We start from the raw sequence: 7,214 nt of genomic DNA on the forward strand, positions 1-7,214 counted from the left end.
TAAATAAAATCTTAAGGGGGGGGGGGCGCTGTGGCATAGTGGGTAAAGCCACTGCTTGCAGTGCTGGCATCCCATACGGGTGCCAGTTCGAGACCCAGCTGCTCCACTTCCACTCCAGCTCTCTGCTATGGCCTGGGAAAGCAGGAGAAGATGGCCTAAGTCCTTGGGCCCCTGCACCCACATGGGAGACCCAGAAGAAGCTCCTGGCTCCTGGCTGCTGGCTGCTGGCTGCTGGCTGCTGGCTTCAGATTGGTGCAGCTCTGGCCGTTGTGGCCAATTGGGGAGTGATTCAACGGATGGAAGACTCTTCTCTCTCTTAAATAAATCTTTAAAAAAATTAAAATATAAAAAATTTTCAAAAAGGATGCCTATGTTACAGGCAGCGGCTTAACCCATTACAGCACAACGGTGGCCCCGAGACAGTTTCAAATCTAGTTTCCATCATTTAGAAAAGAATGACCAGTGCAGTGTGGGGGGAAAATTATTTTCAATTTGTTAGACAACATTTAAAAATCATTCTCTGTGTATACATTTTCTTTCTTTTTTTTTTTTTTTTTTTTTTTAATACAAAGCAGATGTATTTGCACTCACAACAATGAGGACTGGAAAGAAAGCCGTCTTCGGGCAAGTGGAAGCTATCACGGCTTAGGACCCACTACACTGAGCTGATGCCTCAGCAGGCTTCTAATTTCTCCAGAAAGGCAAGGTGGTATTCCAGATAATCTATGTTCATTTTCTGTTTTTCCAGGAACTCTCCCACAGAGTGAAAGATCATTTTCACCAGTCTTGGAAGCTGAAGTCTGTAGGTCTTGCAAGATCTTGCTTTGTACGTTCTCCATGTGCAGAGCAGACATGAAGGCTTGCGTGCCGGTTCCCCAGTTATCTATATCAGGCCTCTTAACCAGAAGGCAGATTTTGCCCTCACGTTTCCTCAGATGTCTCAGGAACTACCTAGCATGCTCCCTCTTCACCTCAGCCTGCTCCTCAAAGAACAGGGCAAAGGGAGCCAATCCTGTCTTCATTGTACTAACAGGCCATGGATAAATAAGCATCCCTGATGTGCAGCTGGTGAGATGCTACTCAGTTAATTGCAGTTCTACACTCTTTCTGGAAGGGGCCATGGGCCATGGACCTGGTATTCTATCAGCCTTATGAAAGTCCAGCCGTAAAAAGCACCCCATGAATTTTCTACAAAAAGAAAGTTCGCTCCAAATATTTAAAGGATATTCTATAAAACATAGAAGTGAATCAGGCCCAACGCTGTGGTGTAGCGGGTAAAGCTGCCATCTGCAATGCCAGTATCCCATCTGGGCACTGGTTCAAGTCTCAGCTGCTCCACTTCCAATCCAGCTCTCTGCTCTGGCCTGGAAAAGCAGTAGAAGATGGCCCAAGTCCTTGGGCCCCTGCACCAGTGAGGGAGACATGGACGAAACGCCTGACTCCTGGCTTTGTATTGATGCCGCTCTGGCCGTTGCAGCCAATTGAGAAGTGAACCAGCAGATGAAAGACCTCTCTGTCTCTCTCTCCTCTCTCTCTTCCCTTCTCTCTGTCTCTCTACCTCTCTTGTCTGTGTAACTCTTCCAAAAAAAATAATTAAAAAAAAAAGTTAAGTGAATTGGGGAGTGGGCATGTGGTTTGGTAGCTTAAGTCGCTGCTTGGGATAACGGCATCCCATATTAAAGTGCCTGGTTTGAGTCCCAGCTGTTCTGCTTCCAATGCAATTTCCTGCTGGTGCACGTCCTGGAGGCTCAGCTGATGGCTCAGATGCTCGGGTCCCTGCCACCCACATGGGAGACCCAGATGGAGTTTCTGGCTTCTGAAGCCTCACTGAGTCCTGGCTGATGTGGGTATTTGGGGAGTGAACCAATGGGCAGCACATCTCTGTCTCTGCTTTTCAAATAAGATGAAAAGAAATTTTTACAATTGTATTTGAAATGTTTAATGAACTGATAGGATTTCTTGTTATTTTTGACATTGTAACCATCCCTGTTGTCTTTCGAATGTGAAACTATCTGCTCAGAAGTCAGCGGTGAGGCTGCCCTGTGATGCAGCAGGTTAAAGCCCTGGCCTGCATTGGAGGGTGAACCAACGGCAAAGGAAGACCTTTCTCTCTGTCTCTCTCTCTCACTGTCCACTCTGCCTGTCAAAAAAAAAAAAAAAAAAAAAAAAAAAAAAAAAAAAAAGCCCTGGCCTGAAGCGCCGGCATCCCATATGGGCGCTGGTTCTAGTCCTGGCTGCTGCTCTTCCCATCCAGCTCTCTGTTATGGCCTGGGATAGCAGTAGAAGATGGACTAAGTCCCTGGGCCCCTCACCCACGTGGGAGACCTGGAAAAAGCTCCTGGCTCCTGGCTTCAGATTGGTGCAGCTCTAGCCGTTGCAGCCATCTGGGGAGTGAACCATTGGATAGAAGACCTCTCTGTCTCTACCTCTCTCTGTAACTCTGTCTTTCAAATAAATAAAATAGATCTATTAAAAAAAAAAAGTCAGTGGTGGTAATTCTAGCCTGAGTGGAGTAGGGAGGTTCTCTCAAGCTGCTTCCATATCAATCGAAGGCCCGTGCCCTTGGCTTGACTATCTGACTTTGAAATACTACTATTCAGGCGGCTGGCACTGTGGTATAGTGAATAAAGCCGTGTGCCGGCCAGCATCCTATATGGGCACCGGTTTGAGTATCGGCTACTTCGCTTTTGATCCAGCTCCCTGCTAATCTGACTGGGAAGGCAATGGAAGATGGCCCAAGTGCTTGGGCCCCCAGCACCCATGTGGGAGACCCAGAAAAGGCTCCTGGCTCCTGTCTTCAGCTCAGCTCAGCTCCAGCTGTTGCTGCCACTTGAGGAATGAACCAGCAAACGGGAGACCTCTCTCTCTCTTCTTCTAACTGCCTTTCAAGTAACTAAATAAATCTTTTTAAAAATATTACTATTGGGGCCAGCGCTGTGACATAGCGGGTAAAGCCGCTGCCTGCATTGCCAGCATCCCATTTGGGCGCCGGCTCAAGTCCTCGCTGCTCCACTTCCAATCCAGCTCTCTGCTATGGCCTGGGAAAGCAGTGGAGGATGGCCCAGGTCCTTGGGCCCCTGTAGCTATGTGGGAGACCTGGAGGAAGCTCCTGGCTCCTGGCTTCAGATTGGCACAGCTCCAGCCATTGTGGCCAACTGGGGAGTGAACCAGTGGATGGAAGACCTCTCTCTCTCTCTCTCTCTCTCTCTCTCTCTCTCTCTCTGTGCCTCTCCTTCTCTCTGTGTAACTCTTTTCAAATAAATCTTTAAAAAAAATACTGCTATTCAGTGGGCTGGTGGAACTGGTGCTGTACAAGGAATCATAGCATCTTAAGGACTAAAGCACATCCTATCCCTTCTCAGTGTTCCTCATTGTGAGATGAGGCTCAGATGTAGAATCTAGGTTCTCTTCCTGCTGCTTACTTGCTCTGTATGCCATAGCAAATTAAAACAACAACGACAACAAAAATAAAGGGTCCCTCCAATTTCAGAACCGTTAGGGAAATGGAGTGAGAAAGGGTCTTGGGCTCACCCTGGCAGTCCTTTAAGTCCCTGCTGACAATCAAACAACTCCCCCCCAACCCACACACACACCCCACCACCACTACCACCTCCATTTCCAGTGTGGTCATTATTTGATCCCATGATGGCTTTGAGCCAAATAACCCAGGGCACTGACGACTGGAATCTTCCCAGGCTGGCAGTGCAGTAGGCTTCAAATCTCGGACCTGCCACTTAGGAGATAGACAAGTATGACTATACTGAGCTTAATTTCCTGCTCTTGGACAGGGGCCATGAAAGCCCACAGTCATCTGCTGGCAATGCTTTGCCCAGCACCCTCCCACACACGCACACACACAAACAGCAGGTTGGTAGGAAGGCTGTGGCCTGTGGCTATCTGGACCATCATCCAGGGTTGGTTGGGTGCAGCTGGCCATAACATGGCAAGTGTGGAACCTTCCAGAACCATAAGCTGCTCTGGGCATGTGAAAGTGATGAGGCCCAGACTTCCTTAAGGAGGTCAGTGTGAAGTAAGCAGGGCATGACTTCCAGGATTTATTTATTTTTTGAAAGGCAGAGTTACAGAGGGGCAGAGGCAGGCAGAGAGAGAGAGAGAGAGAGAGGTCTTCCATCCACTGGTTCATTCCTCAAATGGCCACAATGGTCGGTGCTGTGCTGATCTGAAGCCAGGAGCCAGGAGCTTCCTCCAGGTCTCCCCTGTGGGTGCAGGGGCCCAAGCACTTGGACCATCTTCCTCCCTAACCCCAACCTTAACCTTAACCCCAACCCTAACTCTAACCCCAACCCTAACCCTAACCCTAACTTCCCAGGCCATGGCAGAGTTGGATCAGAAGCAGAGCAGCTGAGACTCAAACCAGCGCCCATATGGGATGCTGACACTGCAGGCGGCGGCTTTATCTGCTATACCACAGTGCTGGTCTCTCTTTTATAGCATTTATCAGCAGATTTCTACCGATAGGTGCCAAAGTTTGTGAGTTTCTGGGAGAACACTTGAACTTGAGAGAGTCTGTGTTAAACTTGAGCATTGGGAGGACTGGAAAGCATATCAATTTTAGTGTCAAGTACAAAACATGAGTGGTTCATGCACCAGGAGTTCTTTGAGCACTCTAAAAAGTTATAAAAGGTTGAAATTCTTCTTTTGATTGAAAAAAATAGTACAGCGATATTAGTGAAGAATACAGGAGACCCTGCTTCATGATTGTATCGGGTCTGTATAATTATTTTCCTTCATTTCCTAAGCATGATATACTGAAAAAGACAAATAAGGATGGTGAAATAGGCATTTACCTTTCAACAACAGTAATCCTGGGGCTGACACTGTGGCACAGTGGTTTTTAACCCACTGTGCCACATGGCACATGGTTAAGCCATGTCCTGTGATGCCAGCAGCCGGTATGATTACCAGTTAGAGTCCTGGCTGCTCCGTCCGATTCAGCTCCCTGCTAATGCAACCAGGAAGGCGATAGAAGATGGCCCAAGTGCCTGGGCCCCTGTCACCCATGAGGGAGACCTAGATGGAGTTCCAGGCTCCTGGCTGGCCCAGTCCAACCCTGGCCACTGTAGCCATTTGGGAAGTGAGCCGGCACATGGAAGACCTTTCCCTAGCTTTCATGGTAACCCCCCTCTGTATCTGATGCTTTCTTCCCGTCTGACTCCTCAGGGGCAGCTTTGGTGCAGTTCCTCCCACCTAACTCGACCAGCAGTGGTCTTGTTTACATCCACCCATGGCACACATCCTGCAGCAACCACTCTGGGGAAGTCCTTTGCAGGAACAAATCTATGCCTGTCCCATCTTGCACGTGAGTATTTACAAGGACTTCCTGAATGAAAATGCTGAGTACGAAACAACCTGTGACACACTGACTGGATGCCTTCTTAGTTATTCTTCCTTCTCTCTTTACCTGTTGGCTTCTCTCTTGCTGTGTGTGTGTGAGCGCACATGTGCAGAGGACACCAAGTGTCGGGTACCCAGCTAGTTTTTGGGCCAGCACACTAAAAGCACTAGGTGCTCTGGAAAGGCTGATGGGACTGTAATTGTTACTATATTTGTAAAGCAAAGGAATGCATATCCTTATCCAGTAATATTTCAATTTGCCTTTTTGTTAAATCATCTGGGTTTACATTATGACTACCTAAGTACTTTCACTAAGGAACTAATTGGTACTCTAGGATTACTTCCTTTATTGTACAATCTTTCATTCGATCTGGGCTTGAAAACGGCACAATTGGGCCAGCTGAGTGTGGTGTGGAAGGTTAAGCTTCTGCCTACAGTGCTGGCATCCCATATGGGTGTCAATTCGGGTTCTGGCTGCTCCACTTCAGATCCAGCTTCCTGCTAATATGCCTGGGAAAGCAGTGGAAGATGGCCCAAGTCCCTGGGCCCCTGCACCCACGGGGGAGACCCGGAAGAAGCTCCTGGCTTCAGATTGGTGCAGCTCCAGCTGTTGTGGCCATCTGGGGAGTGATCCAGTGGATGGATGAGCTCTCTCTCTCTGTATCTCTGCCTTTTGAATAAATAATTTTTTTTAAAGTAATACAGAGAGAAACAGAGTTACACACAGAGAGAAGGAGAGGCAGAGAGAGACTTGGGCCATCTTCTACTTCTTTCCCAGGCCATAGCAGAGAGCTGGATTGGAAGTAGATCGGCTGAGACTCAAACAGGCGGCGGCCCTACCCGCTACACCACAGCAACGGCCCCTCAAATAAATCTTAAAAAAAAAATGAATTCATAATAAAGATACCATAACTAGATAAAATAAATTCTTCTTTTTTTTTTTTTTTTTTTTTTGACAGGCAGAGTGGACAGTGAGAGTGAGAGAGACAGAGAGAAAGTTCTTCCTTTTTACCGTTGGTTCACCCTCCAATGGCCGCCACGGCCGGCGTGCTATGGCCAGCGCATCGCGCTGATCCGAAGCCAGGAGCCAGGTGCCTCTCCTGGTCTGCCATGCGGGTGCAGGGCCCAAGCACTTGGGCCATCCTCCACTGCACTCCCTGGCCACAGCAGAGGGCTGGCCTGGAAGAGGAGAACCCGGGGGGCCAGATAAAATAAATTCATAAAACACAAAACGGGCCGGCGCCGCGGCTCACTAGGCTAATCCTCCGCCTTGCAGCGCCGGCACCCCGGGTTCTAGTCCCGGTCAGGGCACCGGATTCTGTCCCGGCTGCCCCTCTCTGCCCAGCTCTCTGCTGGCACCTGGCTCCTGGCTTCGGATCAACTCCAGCCGTAGCGGCCATAAATGGGGTGAACCAACGGAAGGAAGACCTTTCTCTCTCTCTCTCTCACTGTCCACTCTGCCTGTCAAAAAAAAAAAAAAAAAAAAAAAAAAAAGCCCACAAAAGCATGGTCTCTCATTGGCATAATTTTCCAGGAACCATCCTAATGTCCCCATAGGTGGGTTAAAGGCCTCTGGACATCACTGTCCACACTCTCAAAAAGAGTAGATAATTCACTGCAAGGCAGTCAAATGTTTGACTGCTAACATCATTGGAAGAAATCCTACCGTAGGCTTTCGGGGTCATCTGCCCAGCTTTCCATGACCCGCCAGTCCCTGCATGAGTAGTCCCTTAGCGTGCCAGCGCATTCCACCTTTTCTCGGTCCAGAAAGACCCAGTAACCCCGCGGAAAACCAAAGCAGAGCCAGGGCCGCTTCTTCCGGGGCCCCGCCCCGCCCCGCCCCATCTCCTAGCCCCGCC

Source organism: Oryctolagus cuniculus, chromosome 3 (assembly GCF_964237555.1).
Source record: "Oryctolagus cuniculus chromosome 3, mOryCun1.1, whole genome shotgun sequence".
Lineage (NCBI taxonomy): Eukaryota > Metazoa > Chordata > Mammalia > Lagomorpha > Leporidae > Oryctolagus > Oryctolagus cuniculus.